The sequence below is a fragment of the Globicephala melas genome, chromosome 16 (assembly GCF_963455315.2).
Source record: "Globicephala melas chromosome 16, mGloMel1.2, whole genome shotgun sequence".
NCBI lineage: Eukaryota > Metazoa > Chordata > Mammalia > Artiodactyla > Delphinidae > Globicephala > Globicephala melas.
Window position 1 is genome coordinate 60,211,732 of NC_083329.1, and position 19,651 is coordinate 60,231,382.

General features: G+C 52.1%; 1 protein-coding gene across 1 annotated transcript in view; it reads right to left on the reverse strand.

The window, feature by feature from the left end:
- The window catches only part of CHST3 (carbohydrate sulfotransferase 3), a 36,444-nt gene extending 18,672 nt beyond the window's left edge, over positions 1-17,772 (reverse strand). Inside the window, exon 1 of the mRNA XM_030862533.2 lies at positions 17,457-17,772. The gene's annotated coding sequence lies outside the window, so the exon portion shown is untranslated. The remainder of the gene's footprint in view (positions 1-17,456) is intronic.
- Between the last annotated feature and the right edge of the window lie 1,879 nt (positions 17,773-19,651).

Consider the following 19,651-nt stretch of genomic DNA (forward strand, 5'->3'; position numbering starts at 1 on the left):
CCAGGAGCTGGTCAATAGATGCTTGTTGAATTAGACCGAAGTGAATCACTCCTGGGGCCCCAAACTACCCCTGGGATGGGATGGGAGGGGTGAGAGGGCTTCTCACTGCTGCATCAGGGCCTGAAGAATGAGGTTCTGTGGGCAGACAGAGGCCTTGGCCTCTGAATCAACCTCACACCCAGAAGTAGCTGCCTGGGGGGCTGGAGTCTTTCCTCCTCTCCGAAGTCCAGTCAAGGGGGCCAACCGGGCAGGATCCAGTCATCAACGGGCCATTGTTAATGGAACAGAAGGGCTCTGTGCCCATTTAACACTTCTCTCCCTCACGAAGCTGCTCCCAGCTGAGGGCTGGCTTCTGGAAAACTGCAGGGCTGGGGCAGGGCCCCAAGGCTACGAAGGGGAAGGGGAAGGGGAAGGATTAGGGGTGGGGGCTGAGTCCCCTGGTTGGAGGAACAGAGGCAGCTTGGAACTATAGGCCAGTTTCAGAAGTTAGCAGGCTGGAAAGCTCGGGTGCTGATGCGGGCACTCAGGCCAGGAAGAGTTTCCCATTAAAGCTGGCAATCCGGGGACAGTGAAATCCACCAGACCCCAACCAGAGCCAGGGGACAGCTTTCTCCATGGGGTGCTCACACTTCACCTCCCTTCTTCTGTTTAAAAAAACAGAAAGGTGCAATCCACACGGTAAATGGCACCTTTCGTTGCCTGTAGAACAGTGTTTTCAAAAGGGCTGGGGGCGTTTTATGTTCTGTGGGCTTGGTATTAAGAGGCAGGCAATTCAACCAGGGTTGGGCATAAATGTCCTTTTGCTTAGCAGACCTTTCTTCAGCCCTTGGTATTCATAGTGAGCTGGATTTCAGGAGTGTGGTGTTGAAGATCCCAAAGACAGTGCCCGGTCAGCATCCTCAAAACTGCCAGAGACCTACAATGCTTGTGCTAGCCATCAGCAATTATTACGTGTTGAATACAGAAAATCCTCTGGTAGTCTCTGCCAAGGGAGTACATTGTCTTAAAACATATTCTAGGGGCTTCCCTGGTGGCGCGGTGGTTGAGAGTCCGCCTGCCGATGCAGGGGACACGGGTTCGTGCCCCGGTCCGGGAAGGTCCCACATGCCGCGGAGCGGCTGGGCCCGTGAGCCATGGCCGCTGAGCCTGCGCGTCCGGAGCCTGTGCTCCGCGGTGGGAGAGGCCACAGCAGTGAGAGGCCCGCGTACCGCAAAACAAAAAAAAAACAAAAAAACGAGAAGAAAATATTCTAGGAGGGTGGGATCTCCAAGTGGGCCAGAAGCACCTGGGAACTTGACAGAATGCACATTCTCAGGCCCCTCCCCAGACCTCCTCAATCAGAATCTGTCGGGGTGGGCATGGCAAGCTGTCTTAACAAGCGCTGCAAGTGATTCTGATGCACGCTCAAGTTTGAAAATCACTGTTCTAGAGCCATACGTTTCAAATTTCAGTTGTGCAATCAATTTGGTAGGTTGGACAAGCTTTTATTTTTTTAAAGAACAGAATTGTATAGACAGAAAATATCAGAGTGTGTTAAGGATGCGTAATAAGGATATGCACGGGTGTCATACGACTTTCAGTGATGTGTGTGTGTCTCTGTCTGAGGCTTTGGTCCAAAAGATTGAAAGCCACTGTTCTACAGCCAGAGTGTACTACAGAAGGTTCCCGACTTAAGTTGGTTGACTTTTAAGATGGTGCAAAAGCGACATACATTCAGTAGCAACCGTACATGAATTGGGGCTAGTGATATGCCGTACGATCAGCTGGGGCTCCCAGTCAGTCACCCAGTCACGGTCACGAGGGTAAACAACTGATAACACTTACAACCATTCTATGCCCACACAACCGTTCTGTTATAAACTTTCAGTATTCAATAAATTACATGAGAGGTTCAACACTCTATTATAAAATAGGCTTTGTGCGAGATGATTTTGCCCAACTGTAGGCTAATGGAAGTGTTCTGAGCACGTTTAAGGTAGGCTAGGCTAAGCTATGATGTTTGGTAGATTAGGTGTAGTAAATGCATTTTCAATTTATGATGGGTTTATCAGGCTGCAACCTCATCATAAGTCAAGGAAGATCTGTGATTCAACCGGCTCCCTTTTTGTAATTTGTCTGAATTTAAAGAGGTTTTAAAGGTCCTGGCATGAACAAAAAGATTTGTGCAGTGTATGGAGAAGGTGCTGTGACTGATGGAACGTGTCAAAAGCGGTTTTTTTAGTTTTGCGCTGGAGATTTCTCGCTGGACGAGGCTCCACGGTTGGGTAGACCAGTTGAAGTTGATAGCGATCAAATTGAAACAATAATTGAGAACAATCAATGTTATACCACGCAGGAGACAGCCGACAGACTCAAAATATCCAAACCAAGCCTTGAAAATCATTTGCACCAGCTTGGTTATGTGAATCGCTTTGATGTTTGGGTTCCACATAAGTTAAGCGAAAAAAACCTCCTTGACCATATTTCCGCATGCGATTCTCTACTGAAACATAATGAAAACGTGTTTTTAAAACAAATTGTGACGGGCAATGGAAAGTGGATACTGTACAACAGTGTGGAATGGAAGAGAGAGTGGGGCGAGCGAAATGAACCACCACCAACCACACCAAAGGCTGGTCTTCATCCACAGAAGGTGATGTTGTGTATATGGTGGGATTGGAAGGGAGTCCTCTATTATGAGCTCCTTCCGGAAAACGAAACGATTAATTCCAACAAGTACTGCTCCCAATTAGACCAACTGAAAGAGGCACGTGACAAAAATCGTCCAGAATTAGTCAACAGAAAATGCATAATCTTCCGTCAGGATAACGTGAGACTGCACGTTTCTTTGATGACCAGGCAAAAACTGTTACAGCTTGGCCGGGAAGTTCTGATTCATCCGCCGTATTCACCAGACATGGCACCTTCGGATTTCCATTTATTTTGGTCTTTACAAAATTCTCTTAATGGAAAAAATTTCAATTCCCTGGAAGACTGTAAAAGGCACCTGGAACAGTTGTTTGTTCAAAAAGATAAAAAGTTTTCGGAAGACAGAATTATGAAGTTGCCTGAAAAATGGCAGAAGGTAGTGGAACAAAATTGTTCAATAAAGTTCTTGGTGAAAATGAAAAAAAAAAGATCCTGGCATAAAAGTTCCCTTGCCCCACACCAGGCCCTCATGTAGGTTATTGAACAGATGAGAGGGGCAGCTTTGGGGGCAGACAGCCTCTTTACAACACTGGCCTAAAGCTAAATTAAATTGTGCATTTCCCCCATGTTTATAAAACTTTCTGTCCCTCCACTGCCCCCCTTTCTTTATATATATGCCTAGAGAAGTATGTGGACCAGGTAGCTAACCAGTTACATCTGGATGTAGGGTTGAGGGGTGAGTTGTTGCTTTCTTCTCAGTATTCATCCATTTTACTTGAATTTTGTATGTTAAACATCTATCATTATTACAAAAATAAAGCCATTACTTAGGGACTCCCTGGTGGCACAGTGGCTAAACTCTGCGCTCCCAATGCAGGGGGCCGGGGTTTGATCCCTGGTCAGGGAACTAGATCCCACATGCATGCCGCAACTAAGGAGCTCATAAGCCGCAACTAAGACCTGGTACAACTAAATAACTAAATATTTTAAAAATAAAATTAAAAAACAAAATAAAGCCACTACTTAAAAAATACAAAGCCGAGGAGGGTCCATCGCTGTGTGGAAAAGGGAAGGCATTTGCCAAGACAGGACAGTGCTGCCCAAAGGGCCACCCCTCCCCCATTCATGCCCTAAGTCTGAGCCCAGACCCCACGTGTCCCTAGAGCCCTCCCCCACATTCATAATGATTCCCTTAGAGGAAGAGCACCGTCCCCCCCTACCCCACATCTGTCACCCTCTTAGAAAGCCCTTTGGCAGCTCCAGGTTCTCCCACCAGCCCTCTGGATCCTTACTGCCACCCTCTCCTTCCTTAATCAGATTTGAAAGGGAGGTACAAAGAAGCTAAGTGGGGCTTCCCTGGTGGCGCAGTGGTTAAGAATCCGCCTGCCAATGCAGGGGACACGGGTTCGAGCCCTGGTCCGCCACTAGTGAGCCTGCGCTCTAGAGCCTGTGAGCCATAACTACTGAGCCCGCGTGTCGCAACTACTGAAGCCCACGCACCTAGAGCCTGTGCTCCGCAACAAGAGAAGCCACCCCAATGAGAAGCCCTCACACCGCAACGAAGACCCAACACAGCCAAAAATAAATAAATAAATAAATTTATTTAAAAAAAAAAAAAAGAAGTTAAGTGACTTGCCCAAGGTCACCCAGCAGGAGGTACAAGGCCAGGACGTGAAGGGCAGGGTCTGCTGAAGGCCAGTCTCAAGGACAGGGCTCTCCTAGCAGCATTCTTCTCCACCTTGCACCATTCTTATCACTTTCCGCTTTATGTTAGGGTTAATGTTTACTGTACAGCACCTGATAAATATGCTGGGGAAGAAGAAAGGAGGGGAGGAGCAGGGAGGAAGGGAGAGGAAAGGAGGGGAGAGGAAAGGAGGGGAGAAGGGGAGGGGAGCAGGGAGGCCTCTGGTCACACTCAGGATAGGAGTGGACCTTACCTGTGTGAGCCCCTAGGGGACTCTGAACGTTCAGTCCAGCCAAGAGGCAGCAGAGTCTGGTCACATCACCGTCACCAGGCCCTGACCCCACAGGCCCCCGTTGCAGGCCCCTGCCCAGCCAGACTAGAGGGCAAAATGGAGAAGGGGCAGTGGGGAGCACCGGTTTCACGTGGAGCCTGAAGGAGCCACACTTGGAAGCTGGGGACAGCCAGGGGCTAGCTGCCTGGAGCTGCGGGGGATAAGGGACGTGGGGTGGGTGAACCCAAGGTGACCCCTGAGGGATGTGGGCAGCCAGCACTGCTTGTAAGGGACAGTCTTAGGCAGAGCTGCACTCTGCAGGCGGCCCCTACTACTTCCTGAGCTGCAGTTTTTCAGTTGTGCCTCAAAAACAGTGGCGGAACTGGAAGCCCAGTGGAGTATGATTTGTTTTAAAACTAGATAATTTAAAAGCAGCTTACACACAAGAAACTCATATTGCCGGTTGCCTTCGTGGAAAGACCTGGGTGTCTGGGTCAGGCGTGGGAAAGAGATTTCACCACATATCCTTTTGTACCTTTCCAATTTTATACCATGGGCATGGATTACTTATTTTATAAAATTTAATGAAAATAAAATAAAAGCAGGTATCAGTTTTCTACTTGTAGAGGTAGAGGCAAAGTTCTTCTGAGGTGAGACTCTCATTTCGGAAAAGTCATTTGAACACGCTTTTGAATTTAAGCAGAGGCAAAGCCAAAATCTTATCGCAGAAGGAAAATCTGGGGGCAGTGCGAAGCAGAACTGCCCCTACAGTCGAACGTAACAGTCTCCTTTCTCTGTGAGAAAAGTGACAACTCTCCAGAAATTATTACTGTGGTGATCAGGCCTGAGACTGACAAGGAAGGAGTAAGTGGCTTTGGTCCCCTCCCTCCTGTGGGGGGAGGGGTGTCTGGAGGAGCCGCCCTGTACGCTGGGGAATCCTGGGGGATTCCCAGACATCTTTGGAGAGGGCAGGTGTACTTGTGCTGACCACATGGGCCTTGGGCATTAAAGGGGACAAGGGATCCCTGAAGGCTGCAGACCCCACAGACCTCTGGGAATCTGGCACCTGTCTGTGGAGAGCAAGGCAGGGTGTCACATGCTGGGTAATCACCAAGGCCAGGCCTCTAGTGGAGGCCCTTTGTTTCCTGGCCCTTCCATAGACAGGCTCTGCCAGGGCCAGTGTGGGGCTGGCACTTGGGCAGAGAAGGAACCTGCCCCTCGAAGCCTGGGGAGGAGCTCTATGGCTTCAAAAGTGCTCCCAGAGAAATGGTGACTCATAGCTCAAGGGAAATCAGAGCTTTTCTCACTCCAGAGGTTATTCGCCTTGCAACATCAGGACCTGGTGATTGCAGATGAATCAGAAATGCAGGCCTGAGAACAGCCAGCCTGCGCGGCTCAGTGTCAGAGGGCAGGCTAACCCCTCCCTCCTTCTGTCTGTCTCTTGGCAGAAAGAAGACTTAAAGAGTCTCAGTTCCTCTCTTTTCCGGCGAAGGGAGTTCCGGTGCACCAGAAAACCTCTCTAAGCCTCAACGTCCTCACCTGTTAAATGGGGATAACCGTGCCTCCCTTGCTAGGTCGTGGTGAGAGTGAGGGGGCTGGCCACCAGCCCCTCCTGCGGTCTGGGAGGGAGCTGTGAGTGGCAGCAGCAGCTGCAGCAGCCTGGCATCCTGCACCCGCAGACTGGGCTGAGGAAGCTGGCACTTGGCCCCTTGCTTGACTCATACTCCTTTTCCAGGTTTGGCCTTTAAAACCAGGACAGGCACCCCCTGAGCCCCGGTGCTCCTTCCAGAGGGGAGAGTCTCACCCCAGATGGCCACGTCAGCAGGGTTTGCTAGGCCAAAGAAGCTGGAGCTGTCACCTCCTAAATGTCTCCACAGAGTCCAACAAGCTCTGGGGCGTAACCCACACTCTGAGATGAAAATTCTCCAGCACTTCCTGTCTGCACCACACAATTTGGCAGGCATAGGTTCGGTACAGCCCACGTCCTGTATTCTCTGATGGCTTTATTTGAGGCTGGAGTGGCTAAGAGCATAGGCACATCTGGAGTTGGACAGCCGAGTGTTTGAATTCTGGCTATGTGACCTTGGACAAGTCACCTAACCTCTCTGGGCCTCAGCAATGGCATCTATAAAATGGGGCTACCTCATGCAATCAGATTGACACAAATAAATCACCCAGCCTGAGGATACCTAGTACATAAAGAGCTCTCAGATACTCAACTGTACCTTCTAGGAAGGCGGAGGCTGCTGGGACCTGGCATAGCATGAGCACACAGCTCAACCAGGCTTTACTTTTAAAAAGTGATTCCAATGGAATAGCAGGCACCATTCTTTTTTTTAATTTTATTTTATAAATTTATTTATTTACTTATTTTTGGCTGCATTGGGTCTTCGGTGCCGCGCATGGGTCCTCTACAGTTGCGGCAAGTGGGGGCCACTCTCCGCCGCGGTGTGCGTGCTCCTCACGGCAGTGGCCTCTCCCATTGCGGAATACAGGCTCTAGGCGTGTGGGCTTCAGTACTGCGTCTCGTGGGCTCAGTAGTTGTGGCTCGCGGGCTCCAGAGCGCAGGCTCAGCAGTTGCGGCGCATGGGCCCAGCCTCTCTGCGGCATGTGGGATCCTCCCGGACCAGCGCCCGAACCCGTGTCCCACGCATTGGCAGGCAGATTCTTAACCACTGCGCCACCAGGGAAGTCCTGCAGGCACCATTCTTAAGGGAAGAACAGCTCTAAAAACTCGACACAGCTGTCCCCTTCCCACCAGGAATTCCAATCACAGGCCTGGCATGGAGGCCCTTTTGGAAGCTGTTCATGCTCATCATCACTTCCAGAAGCTCCTGCCTCATTCGGGTTTATGAGTGGGGGCGGTGTGGAGGCCGCAGGCAGGGAGGGGAGCAGTGGGAAGATGGGGCTACAGAGGTTGGGGAGAACTCAGGGCAGAAAGCCAGGGAGCTGACCTGGCCCTGCTGCCTGGGTGTGAGGGTCCCCTTGCAGGACTTTGGGCACGAGGACTGGCAGGTGGGCAGCAGACAGCAAGACTCAGTGATGTCATGTTTTCCCAAAATGACTCAATGGCTTGTCCCTGAGCTCTGAATGGTGAGCTGTGTGCTGTGGCCTTGGGGCCTCCTCATCTCCTTGCCTTTCAGGCTTGCCTGCGTCTCTTCTTCCCCTGTCACCTCCCACTCTCCCAGCCTAGGGACCCACGGCTACAACATCCATGCTCTGCTCCTGGCTGCGACTCCAGCCCAGGGGATGTCCCCATGCTGCCTCTGTCACATCTCTCTAAATCTCCATGTTGAAGAAAGAGCTAAGTGCCAGACAGACCTGGGTTTCATTACTACCTCTGCCTCCACCTGGCTGAGTGACCCTGGGCAGGTTACTCTGCCTCTCTGAGCCTGTTTCCTCATCTATAAAATGGAGACTTTGCTAACAATTTTGCTAGGTTGTATGGGGCTCAGTGAGAAGGTCTGTAAAGTACTTGGCACACAGCAGGCGTTTAGCAAACAGAAAGTATGACATCCAAAGGCCTCTATGATCTGACCTCAATTTACTTTTCTAGCTGCTTTAAAAAAAAAATAAGGATAATAGCTCACTCTTCTTGATGCTGTGTGCCAGGTGTTGCTCTAAACACTTGTACAGAAACACATTTTATTCTCCTGTCACCCCCACGTGACGGGTACTATTAGTATCTCCATTTTACAGATGAGAAAACAGGCACAGAGACGTTAAGCAACTTGGCCATGGTCACACAGCCAATAAGTGGGGATTGAGGGTCCTCATGCAGGCAGCCTGGCTCTAGAGCTTACACATGTAACCACAACTCCATCCTGCCTCAACTCTTCTTTGTGCATCCTACAAATTGAAGTTCAGCCCAACTGGACTCCTCACCAACCTTTGCATTCAATCTGAACTTTCCCATGCCTGTGCTTTTGCCCAGGTTCCCTTCTTGCACTGGAACCCCTACCTCCTCCATGAAGCCTTTCCCAAGTCCTCCCTCATGTCCACCTTTGTGGGCTCATCACAGTTGGACTCAAAGGTGGTTATTTGTGCCTAGGTGTCCTCTCCTCTTCTTGCCTAGAGGCACCTTCTGCTAGCCCCAGCCAACCTGGCATGGTTTCAGGCATGAGCAGGCACCCACACAGGCGGTGCCCTGGCCAGAGCACCTAATGTGTGCTACCTGGGTGGTGTGGATGGGAACCCAGCACACAGGGCCCTACTACTTCTGTGAGCACAGCTCAAAGGCTGCAACTGGAACCAACCCTGGGAGGCAGCCTGCCAGCTGGGCTTCCTTCTCTCTGCTCAGGGGAAAGGACTCAGCCATGGGGGGCCTCCATTGCTTGGGGGTCAGCTTTGAAGCCCGGAGAGGATGAATGAATGTCCGTCCAGAAAGGGGACAGGACTGAGAACCGCTTGCTGGTGGGGTTGAGTAGTGAGGCCCATAGTGCATCCATCCACCAGGCCACCTAATTCAAAGAGGCCTCTTGGAGCGTTTCAGGCCCATCCTTGGGATCCCAGCCCAGTGCCCACAGCGTAGTAACTGCAAGAGGCCATCTGCCCAGGGTCTCACTCTCCCATTCCCTCCCTGTCCCACATAGGGCCTCTGGTCCACATCAGCTACCCCCTTCCACACACCATGACTCCCACCACTTCTGCCCAGACACTGATCACTCCCTAGGCATCCAATCATGGGAGCCTGGGCACCGTCCAGTGCCTCCTTCCTCCTGCGGCCAAGTTTCACACCCATCACTCATGGTCCCACAGTCAGGCATGGGTACTCAGCGCATGCCTGGGGCTGTGCTAAGCACTGGAGACACAAGGGGAACAAGGCAGACTCTGTCCTGCTCGCAGAGCTCACTACCTGGTGGAGACCACAGACCATGAAAGCAGCCAGGGCAACACAGCGGGGCAAAGTGTGAGGACGGGGACATGCAGGCAGCCATAGGGAGGGCCACTGACCAAGGCTTCTAGAAGGAGACATCCAAGCTGAGGCCTGAGGATGAAGCGAGCTGACCATGAGAAAAGAAGGAAGGAGAGAGTGTTCTGGGCAGCTGGAAAGGCTACAGAGAGCAGGACACGTGCATCGGGAAAGAGGTCAGTTTGGAACCTGGAACAAACAAGTACGTGACAAGGGCTGGTGAAAGAAGAGGCTGGGGATGATATTCACCGGGAGATCACAGGGCCCAAGGAAGCCATTTGGGGACTTCCCTCATAGAGCAGTGGTTAAGAATCTGCCTGCCGATGCAGAGGACACGGGTTCGAGCCCTGGTCCGGGAAGATCCCACACGCCGCGGGGCAACTAAGCCTGTGTGCCACAACTACTGAGCCTGCAAGCCACAACTCCTGAGGCCACGTGCTGCAACTACTGAAGCCTTGCACGCCTAGAGCCCCTGCTCCGCAACAAGAGAAGCCACTGCAATGAGAAGCCCGGGCACCACAACAAAGAGTAGCCCCCGCTCGTGGCAACTAGAGAAAGTCCAGCGCAGCGACGAAGACCCAACGCAGCCAAAAATAAATAAATAACTTTATTTAAAAAAAAAAAGGAAGCCATTCGGCATCTCGAGCAGCTCGGCGCTTACTCCACGGTAAGGTTTCTGTCTTGCCGGAATGGCCTTCGGGGAGACAGAGGCCCCCAGTCTGCCAGTTCTTCCTTTTGCCAATAATTTAAATCCCTTCTGCTGCCATCGGCGTCACTTTCTGAGAGCTGCCATGGCTAAGGGGAAGCAGCAATCAGCAGATGGCCAGCCTTGCAAAAGAGGCTGTTGTATGAGGGCAGTGCCCTGCCCAGCGAGCCTTGGGGAAGGCCGAGGCTCAGACTTGGCTTGCAGCACCCCTGAGGCCAGCCTCCCCAGCACTTCCCAGTCAGACACCAGCAGCATGCCCTGGCCACAGTTACGAAACGACTGTCCTGTGAGCCATTCCACCTCTCCGGCTGTGGCCCCAGCAAGACGGACACACCCAGGGTCAAGAGCACTGACTCTGAAGCCAGGCTGCAGGCCTCAGACCCAGCTCTGCACTCATCAGCAGTGGGGTGCCAGCAACTTATCCCATCTGTCTGGTTCTGTCTGCCCGTCTGTACAACAGGGAGCACAACGGTACCTATCCTGAGAGCATCCTGTGAGAACTTGGTGAGTGCAGGCCAGGAAGGCACTAATTGAGCGCAGGGCTGTGCTTGCTAAGCTGTTAGTGCTAATATTTCCTGTGTCCCCAGCCCCGAGGCACCTGCACCAGATGGAAAAGGAGGAGGAAAACTAAAAGGAAAGTAGCATCTCTCAGAATAAGAAGAGGACAGGGTTCCATACCCCTGAGGTCACGGGGGGATGGGGTGGGGGGTTCCAGTTCTTCATCCTGTGAGGATGACTTCCCCTTCCTGGTTCTAGGTTTGCAATCTTGGGCCTCTTCAGGCGTGTCTATCCTAACCCTGCAGAGACAGGCCCCAGGCATCCTCCAGAGGACAGCCAGGGGCCACAGCCCCGGCTGCCCACCTCGGAAGTTGTGAATTCTTTGCTAAAAATCACTGCAGTCTCAGCCAGGATGGTGGCCCAGTTTGTTTTCAGAATACTTCCTCAGATAGCCCTATCTTGGCTCAGACATGTTAGCACTTTCCAGAATCCTGCAGATGGTGAGGCAGCTGGAGAGGAGGGGAGAGGAGGGAAGCGGGGAAGAGTGGGAGAGGCCTGGGGCCAACGTTCAGGTAGCTGCACGGGCCCGCGTAGGCACGGGCATCGCACAGCGTGCTCGGACAGACGCACACAGGATGGGAAGCGGGTCAGACGGTGGAGGGGGTCTTTCAACCGTCTAAGCTATGGAGCCTTCTTATGAACCAGAACTTTCCTAGGAAACCCAATATGTAGAAAAGATAAATGGGGGACTTCCCTCATGGTCCAGTGGTTAAGAATCCACCTTCCAATGCAGGGGACGCGGGTTCGATCCCTGGTCGGGGAACTAAGACCCACATGCCGTGGGGCAACTAAGCCCGTGTGCCACAACTACTGAGCCCACATGCCACAAGTAGAGAGAAGCCTGCACACTGCAATGAGGACCCGCAACTAAGACCCGATGCAACTAAGACCCGATGCAGCCAAAAATAAATAAATATTTTTAAAAAAAAGATAAATGGGGGGAGAGGCCTGGATCCTCCCTCCCATCAGACCTCTGAGGGGTCCTCGTTGAACTCTGGGGCTCCAAGGAACCTAGTTTGAAAACTGATGCTGCTAAAGGAATCATACCCTTCTCTGGGGGGAGTTAGTGCCCACATTGTTTTAAGATAATGAGCTTCTGAGCTTCCCTGGTGGCGCAGTGGTTAAGAATCTGCCTGCCAATGCAGGGGACACAGGTTCGAGCCCTGGTCCAGGAAGATCCCACATGCTGCGGAGCAACTAAGCCCGTGCGCCACAACTACTGAGCCCGTGCTCTAGAGCCCGCGAGCCACAACTACTGAAGCCCACATGCCTAGAGCCCGTGCTCCGCAACAAGAGAAGCCACTGCAACGAGAAGCCCGCACACCGCAACAAAGACCCAACTCAGCCATAAATAAATAAATAAATTTATAAAATAATGAGCTTCTTAAGGGAAGACGAAATGATGTTTCTAATAAATTCTAATTCGAGTCTAGTACAGAGAATGCCACACATCCTGAGAATCAGGACTCAGAAAGTGCAAAGTGATTGATCCTATTCGCTGACAAGTTTGTGAGCACCCCTCTGGGAAGTATTGTGCCCTTGGGCCTGAATATCTGGGGCATAGAATATGTGGTGAACAATAGTTAGAACACCTAGCTACGTACAGGCACATATCTGAACTCCTCACAGATACAAATTCACTTATAGCCCCATTACTTATAACCCATTACCATCCCCCTCTTACTGATTAGGAAAGTAAGGCCCAGAGAGGTTAAGTAATTTGCCCAAGGTCACACAGTTACTAAGCAGTACGGTAGGCATTCTGGCTTTAGAATATGTACTCTTTACTATTACATAATTTGCCTTTTGGGATGAGTGCATCCCTGTGCTTATGTATCTGTGTGTGTGTGTGTGTGTGTGTGTGTGTGTGTGTGTGTGTATTTTGGCCCATGATGATGTGTGCTAATCTGTATGTGGGTGTGCAGCCTCTTTCCAAACAAGACTGCAAGCCATGGGGCTTACCCCTCAAATTCTCTCTTGGAAGCCTGACAGCAACAGGCTAAAGGGGCTCCTGCGTGGAGGCGGGACCCAGAGCCTCAGGGGGGTGCCTGTTCCCCAGATCCCAGGGGTTTCAGTTTGCTGACCCAGCTTGGCATAGGCACATCAATGGAAAGGCCCCCAGGCCCCTCCCTGGGACTGAGTGGAGACCTCAGCTGCCAATCCCACCAGGGAAATACCCCCACCCTAGCACCCTGGTTCTCCCCTTCTCACTGGGTGCTGGGTTTTAGAGTGGGTCAACTGAATTAAATGAAGTTATTAAGTTATCACGAGTTTACTTCATACTCCACAAAGAAACTTACAACAGTGAACTCACACCACCAGAGCCCTAAACTGATAGGGCCTAAGCTCATAGGTCCGGTCAAAAGCAAAGACCCCTGACATTCTGGTTAGTCCGGGTAGCCCTACACCGTAAATGGGGTTTTTAGGGTTTCTTCACATGGGAGCCCACTTTGGAGAAAATTAGCTTTGGCCCATCTGCTCTAAACTGATGTTTAAGATGTAAAGCTTCCTCAGATGCCACAAAATTGGAAAAAGCCCCAACATTCTCCATCAACAAAGTCAAACTCACCTCGAGCAGGGCCGAGGCAGGGAGACTTCCTCAGATGGAGCAAGGCTGTGCTGCAACCCCTAGCTGTCTCTTCTCCCACATTCTCCTCTTGTCCCCAGCCACCAGTATGCCAGCTTCCCAGTGTCCGGGACAGCCTGCGTTGGGTGTGTGGCGTTGGGTGTGTTCCCCGACTTTTGAGCCTCCCTGAGTCAAGGAGGAGGGGCTGGATGGGGCGGATGCAGGAAGGAGGGAGCGGGTAAGGCAGCCGGTGAGCCAGGTGTGAGCACAGAGGCCAAAACAGAGTTTCCCAGGCTAGCTGTTTACTTGTGGCATTCAGGAGAGGCTGAGCTGGGAATTGGCTTATTTATTTTACACGCTTTTCCTCCAAATCCTTTTCAGAGAGCCCTCTGGAATCCCAGTGATAAATTTCCCAGAGTCTAAAACAACCCAGCACACAGCCATCTCTGTGGGGCAGGGGGGTAAGGGGAGGCATGGGGGGAGGGTAGAGGCATAGAGAGGGAGTGATGGGCTGCTAGAGACCTTAAGTTACTGGTGGTCAGGGGCTCCCGTGGCCTGCATGCCCCTCCTTCCAAGTTTGCAGAGGGGGGGATGTGCAGGAGAACCAGCCTGATTTAGGTTGATGAAGACGTAGGCTGAGACCTTCAAGCACAGAACAAACTGTCCAGCCTGCCAGAGGCCACCCCACACCCAGACGTGGAATCTACATGCTCAGGGCAGGACAAGCAGTGTTCTTCCACCTGTTTAAGCAGAGGGGACAAGCATTTCTGTTTAAGGAATGAAAAGGAGAGCTGTTTTCCTTTCCTCCTGCGTGACTTCATAAAGGGCAGAGGCCTCTCTGAGTGTTTCCTCACGGCAGATTCCCTTGGCTCCCCGCTTTACCACTTCCCAGCAGAGGCACTCACAGCCCCTCCCTGGTGTTCACCCATCATCTGACAATGTTCCTAAGTACCTCCGTGTGTCACGCACTAGGACAGAGCCAGGGGTACAAAGATTAATAGCCCCCGCCCCTCGGATGGGGCAGCTTCTCCCCACACCCAGTCTCCCAACTGCCATCCTGGACAGCGAGTCCACACCACAGTGAAGCGGGGAGAGGGCCCCGTATCTTTGCAGGTCAGCACTGCGCACGCTCCGGCACTCACCCAGGTGGGCTCGCTGTGGAAGGTGGGCAGGGCCAGCTGGGCAGTGCTTATCTTCTGCTCCTTGTTTAAGGTTGCCAGCTTTCCCCATGCCGTGAACACCTGTACCAGAGGATCTGGGGGTAGAGATGCGGGTGGGCAGAGCTGTGAGGATTCTGCCCCAACGGGGGTAACCCCCTCTCAGCCTTGGGGCTGGGGAGATAGAATACCAACCAGGCAGAAAACACAGCTGCCCCTAAGTGCCTGCAGGGAGTCCTGAAGGCAGCATGGCTTGCACTTCCTCCTTAGCTTTGTGACCTTGGGCTGCCACTGCACCTCTCTGAGCCTCATTTCCTCATCAGCAAATCGGGAATGAGAACCACTGTCCCTCTGTGGGGCCTGTGTGAGAAAGCATAAGCTGGGGACCCGGTGAGTCATGTGGTTATCGCAGCCCCTGGTTGCCCCAGCTCTCCCCATCCATCCCTCCTGAGGAACAGACACCACCACGGAGTCTAGCTCTCCTGGGCATGTGGTGGGTGGTGGGAAGGACAGCCGTGACACGCCCCTTCATATTCAGGTGAGGGCTGATTTCCCTGTGTGACAGATGTCTCCCCTGGCAAGGGCCGAAAGGGAAAGGAACATAGTCATCCATGTGAGGACGTTTACCTGGCAATTCCTTCCAAACCCAAACCTGCGACTTGTATAGTCACGAGTGGTAGCTTTGTCCCCATTTCTCACATAAGCAGTGAATCTGCTCTCGCCAGAATTACTCCAGCATCTCCCTGCAGTCACTCCCAAACCCCCATCGTTTTCTGACTCCAGATCCACACGGAAGGCTCTAGCAGCCTGGTGCCACCCAGCCTTCGATTTCCATGACCCATGGTGTAACCCAGGCTAGGCAGAGTGTGTGTAAAAAGAGGACTGTAGTCAGGGGCCCCAGGACCCAGTAAGTGCATCAGCGTTGCTTCCTTGTTGCTATGGAGAACCAGTTAGGGACCTTAGAGACAGCTGGGCATGGTGGAAACAGCATGGGTTCCAGAGTCAGACTGTCCAGTTTCAAATCCTGGCTTTGTCCCTCACCAGCTGTGTGACCCCCCAAAAATTACTTAACCTTTCTGAACCTCAGTCTCCTAATCTGTAAAATGGTGACAAAACGCTAACTTCATAGGGATATGAGGTCTTGATGAGATAACGTAGAGCTCTTGATTCACAGAAGACATAAATAAGGTGGAAAGGTGATATTGGGAAGGGATTGGCTGCAGTGTTCCACCTGAAATTGGGGGTGGCCAAGCCCAGATCACTCTCTCGCTCATCTGGGGCCACAATCCTGGGTGCTGCCTACACACTTTGCTAATTTCAGGATTCAGACCACTTAGAAGCTTCACATGCACACCAAACCTAGTCACAAAGGGCCAGGGGTGGGGTGGGGGAATGACACATTTCTTTGTGATTACATGGCCAAGTTGCACCACATCCTGGCATGTTCCCAATTCCATGAAGGTAGGGAATCATTCTCAGGACTGCTTGCAATCCCAGTTCCAGGAACACGAGATGTTTCCACTCCTCTGGGAAGCTCATGCCAGCTGGTGCAGAGGAACCCACCCAATACTCAGTACAGGGACTGTGATTGCCCCTCTACCTGCTGCCACCACAGAGCCAAGCCACTGCTGGAGGACACAGCTCCTAGACCCTTCATGAGACCCATCTCCTTCCAGGCCAGTAGGAGCCAGGAAGAACACGCCACGACACTGCCAGCTTAGCCAGATGCAAAAATGGAGACTTTCTTACTGCCCCTCTTAGGGAAGCAGAGGCCAATGCTAAGACTCAAGTCCCCAGTGCCAGCCCACAGCGCACAACAGAACCTGCTGCTTGGGCTAAACAGATCAGGCAGGGCTCCCTGGAACCACTCAGGGCCCCCTCCTCTGCAGATAGACCAATTCCAACCTAGCCGAGGCCACCTGGCTTGGCTCATAGAGTGTCCTTAACATATATGAATTATTGGTGTCATCACTCATCAAACAACTATTTATCGAGTACCAACAATGCTAGGCACTGTACTAGATCCAGGACAACCTTTGAAACATCCTGGAGCCCCGGACACCAAGGGCATCCGAAAACAGACACAACTTCAGGTGCAATGAAAATAAATATGGCTTCAGGACTGCCCTGCTTTCTCCATGACCTTGGAGTGTTAAACATCCCCTACCTCGTTTTACATATACACACCCAGGGTTGGAATCTCCTCAGCCCACCCCCCTTGGAAGTCTCTCTGAGGAAGCACATCCGCTAGGGGGAAGGGTCTGTGCTTCCCTCGCAGGCCCTGTCACTGCCACCACCCAGCTGTCCAGGGCAGCACCGCCTGCCAGCCTTTTCTACTCTGCTCACAGACCCTAACACGCCTGGTCTGAGTTTATGAGTCACTCCCTCCTTTCTCCCGGCCTCGCCTCCGGAAGGGCTGCGCACACCCAGACACATCACCCAGACACCGAGTTTCCACGCCAAACTCGCTCCTGATGAACCCGGAGAGCTGACTGAAATGTCTGATTTCCCCTCCCCACTTCTCAGCCTCGAGGTCCCGGCCACGACTTTTCAAAGACAAGGCAGCCCCTCTCCTGCCCGTCTCGCTTTGGGGACACCTCACTGTGGGGCTGCAGGGCCAGCAGACAAAGACAGTGGATTTATTTGAGGCTGGAGGACATGCTTGGTCTAAAGATCCGAACGCCCGCACTTCCGGAATTGCACGGTTCTGTCTGAAGCGTGTGCGTGTGTCTGTGGCTCGATGGGTGATGAGCTGTGCGTATGTGGCAGTTGTGAATCTGGGTGCAGTGGGTCTGGAGGTGTGGGTGCCTGCGCTGAGCTTTCCCCGCGCCGAGAACTCCCTCTCCCACCTTCGGTTTCGCCCCCTCTCCCTCCAAAGTTTGGCGCGCGCGCCCGATCGGGGATGGTGGGGTGCGCACCGCTGGGCCATCTCCCGGGCCCAGAGGCGGTTCCGGGATGCCGGTGCCCTACTTACCCCGCCACCGAGCCTCCTCCAGCGGGGGCGGATCCGACTTTCCGAGGCAGGGGTCCGGCGCGGGCAGCATCCGCCCGCAACTTTGCCCTCCTCTCGGCAGGACCAGGCAGAAGCGGCTTCGGCCGGGGACGGCGGCGGGGAGGGAAGGAGGCTCGGCCCCGCGGGTTCGCACGGTGGGCGGGAAGCGGCGCCAGGAGGGCGCCGTCCTGCGCAGCGAGCGAGCGGTCCTGCCTGGCGCCTTCCCCGTTCGGCCCGAGTCCGCGAGCGGCCGGCAGTGGCGGCGGATTCCTGAACTGCGTCCAAGGCGCCCGGGGAGCCCTCCTCCTCCTCCTTTTCTCCCTCACCCCACCCAGCTCCCACCCCTGCGCCCCCGGCAACTTGGGAACCGCTGGCGAAGTTGCCGCAGCTCGGGCTGCGCGACGGGCCTCCGGGTGGAAGCAGGGAAGGAGAGGGAGGAGCTGAGGGGGAGCGGGCCGCCGTCGCCCCAGCCCCTGGGGAGCTGCGCGCTGCAGGACCCCTCTGTGGGCCTTTGTTACCAGCGCTGCGCCTCCGCCCGCGTGTCCCCTGGGACTCTCTTGAAGCCACTGGGATCCCTACCCGCTTTCAGAGACGCTGAGAAGAGCTCCCCTCCTGGGTCGGGAGGGGCGAGGGAGGGTTGGAAGGGAGGTGGCCTGGAGATCCCCGTGGCTTCACTGTGCCAGAGCCCCTCAAGTCCTTCCGGCCTCCCATCCTATTGAAACGGAGTCTTTCTAAAACCTGAGTTCCCTTAGGAGTTTATGATTAATGTGTCTATCCAAAACTTTATTCCCTTTCTTGTCCCCTCTGACTTCAATCCTGTGCTAACTGAACACTAGTCAACCAGAGTCAGTTGACCAAAATTGCTGCTGTTGAGAACATGGTTAATGTACTAAGGTTGCTGGTGTGAATTACACTATTAACGTACTAAAGTTGCTATTACAGGTATCATTAATGTACAAACTCAGGTTGTCTCTCCAGGGCAAGGTACGTTAACAGACCCCCTGAGGCCTGGACCACCTGGCCAGAGAATCCTAAACCAGAGACATCCTGAGTCCCGGAACCTGAATGTCCCAGAAAGCACAATATAAGAACTCTAGTCAATATCTTGTAATAACCTATAATGGAAAAGAATCTGAAAAAGAATATATATGTGTATGTACATATATATACACATATATATGTATAACTGAATCACTTTGCTGTATACCTGAAACTAACACAATATTATAAATTAACTATACTTCAGTTTAAAGAGAGGTTAAAAAATGTCACGGAAAAAAAAAAAAAGGTCACGGAAATGTCCCAAGATGATTAATCCCAGCCTCTTTGTTCTTCCCCTTTATAAAACCCCCTCACTCAAAGAGCAAGTGGAGCGGATCTGAGGTGTGTCTCCCACTTCCTTGATGGGTGCCTTGCAAATAAACCCTGTACTTTACTTCACCACAACCTGCTGTAGTATATTGGCTATGCTGCTTGTTTGGCAAGCAGACCCGAGTTCGGTTCGATAACAATTTTGTCCACCATGAAGAGACCATCAACTGGAACTGTTTTTGTAAAAGGGAAGGAAAATGACATGAAATTCTTTGTGTGTAGGCTTTTATGCTAGTGTATCAAAGTTAGCCTTTTGGAATTGGTTTGTCTTTTATCTCTGTGTGTGTGTGTGTGTTTGTGCGTGTGTATTTGTGCTAAAGAAGGTACACTATTTTACTTGGTGGACATTAAACATTAAACAAAAGTTCAGTTCCTAAAAATAGCCCTTTAGGATGCATCCTACAAAATTGGACCACCTTTTGTTCTGGTACCATGACTAAAGCCAAAAAGATGATTTTTTCTTTTTCTTTTTGGTAACACTGTGTAACCACAGTATTCTTTAGACTCTGGAGAAAAATGCCCAAGATTAGGCTCATTTGATAATCCATAACTAGTTTTGCCAGCTTGATAAAACATCTTTTCAGAATTCTGACCCTAAGAGAGCAGGTTCTAGGAGGAACTTGCTTTTCTCTCCCTGTGCCTTGAGCTGTAAATGTTCTACCAGGGCTCTCAGGAACTCCTGTCTTATCTAGGCATCTCCAATTCCTGAGACTGAGAGGAAAAATGGGGGGGTGGAGGGAAGAGGCCTTTTTAAACTTAACTTATTCCAACTGTTATTTATAAACTAGTGAGTTTTATATTGTAAT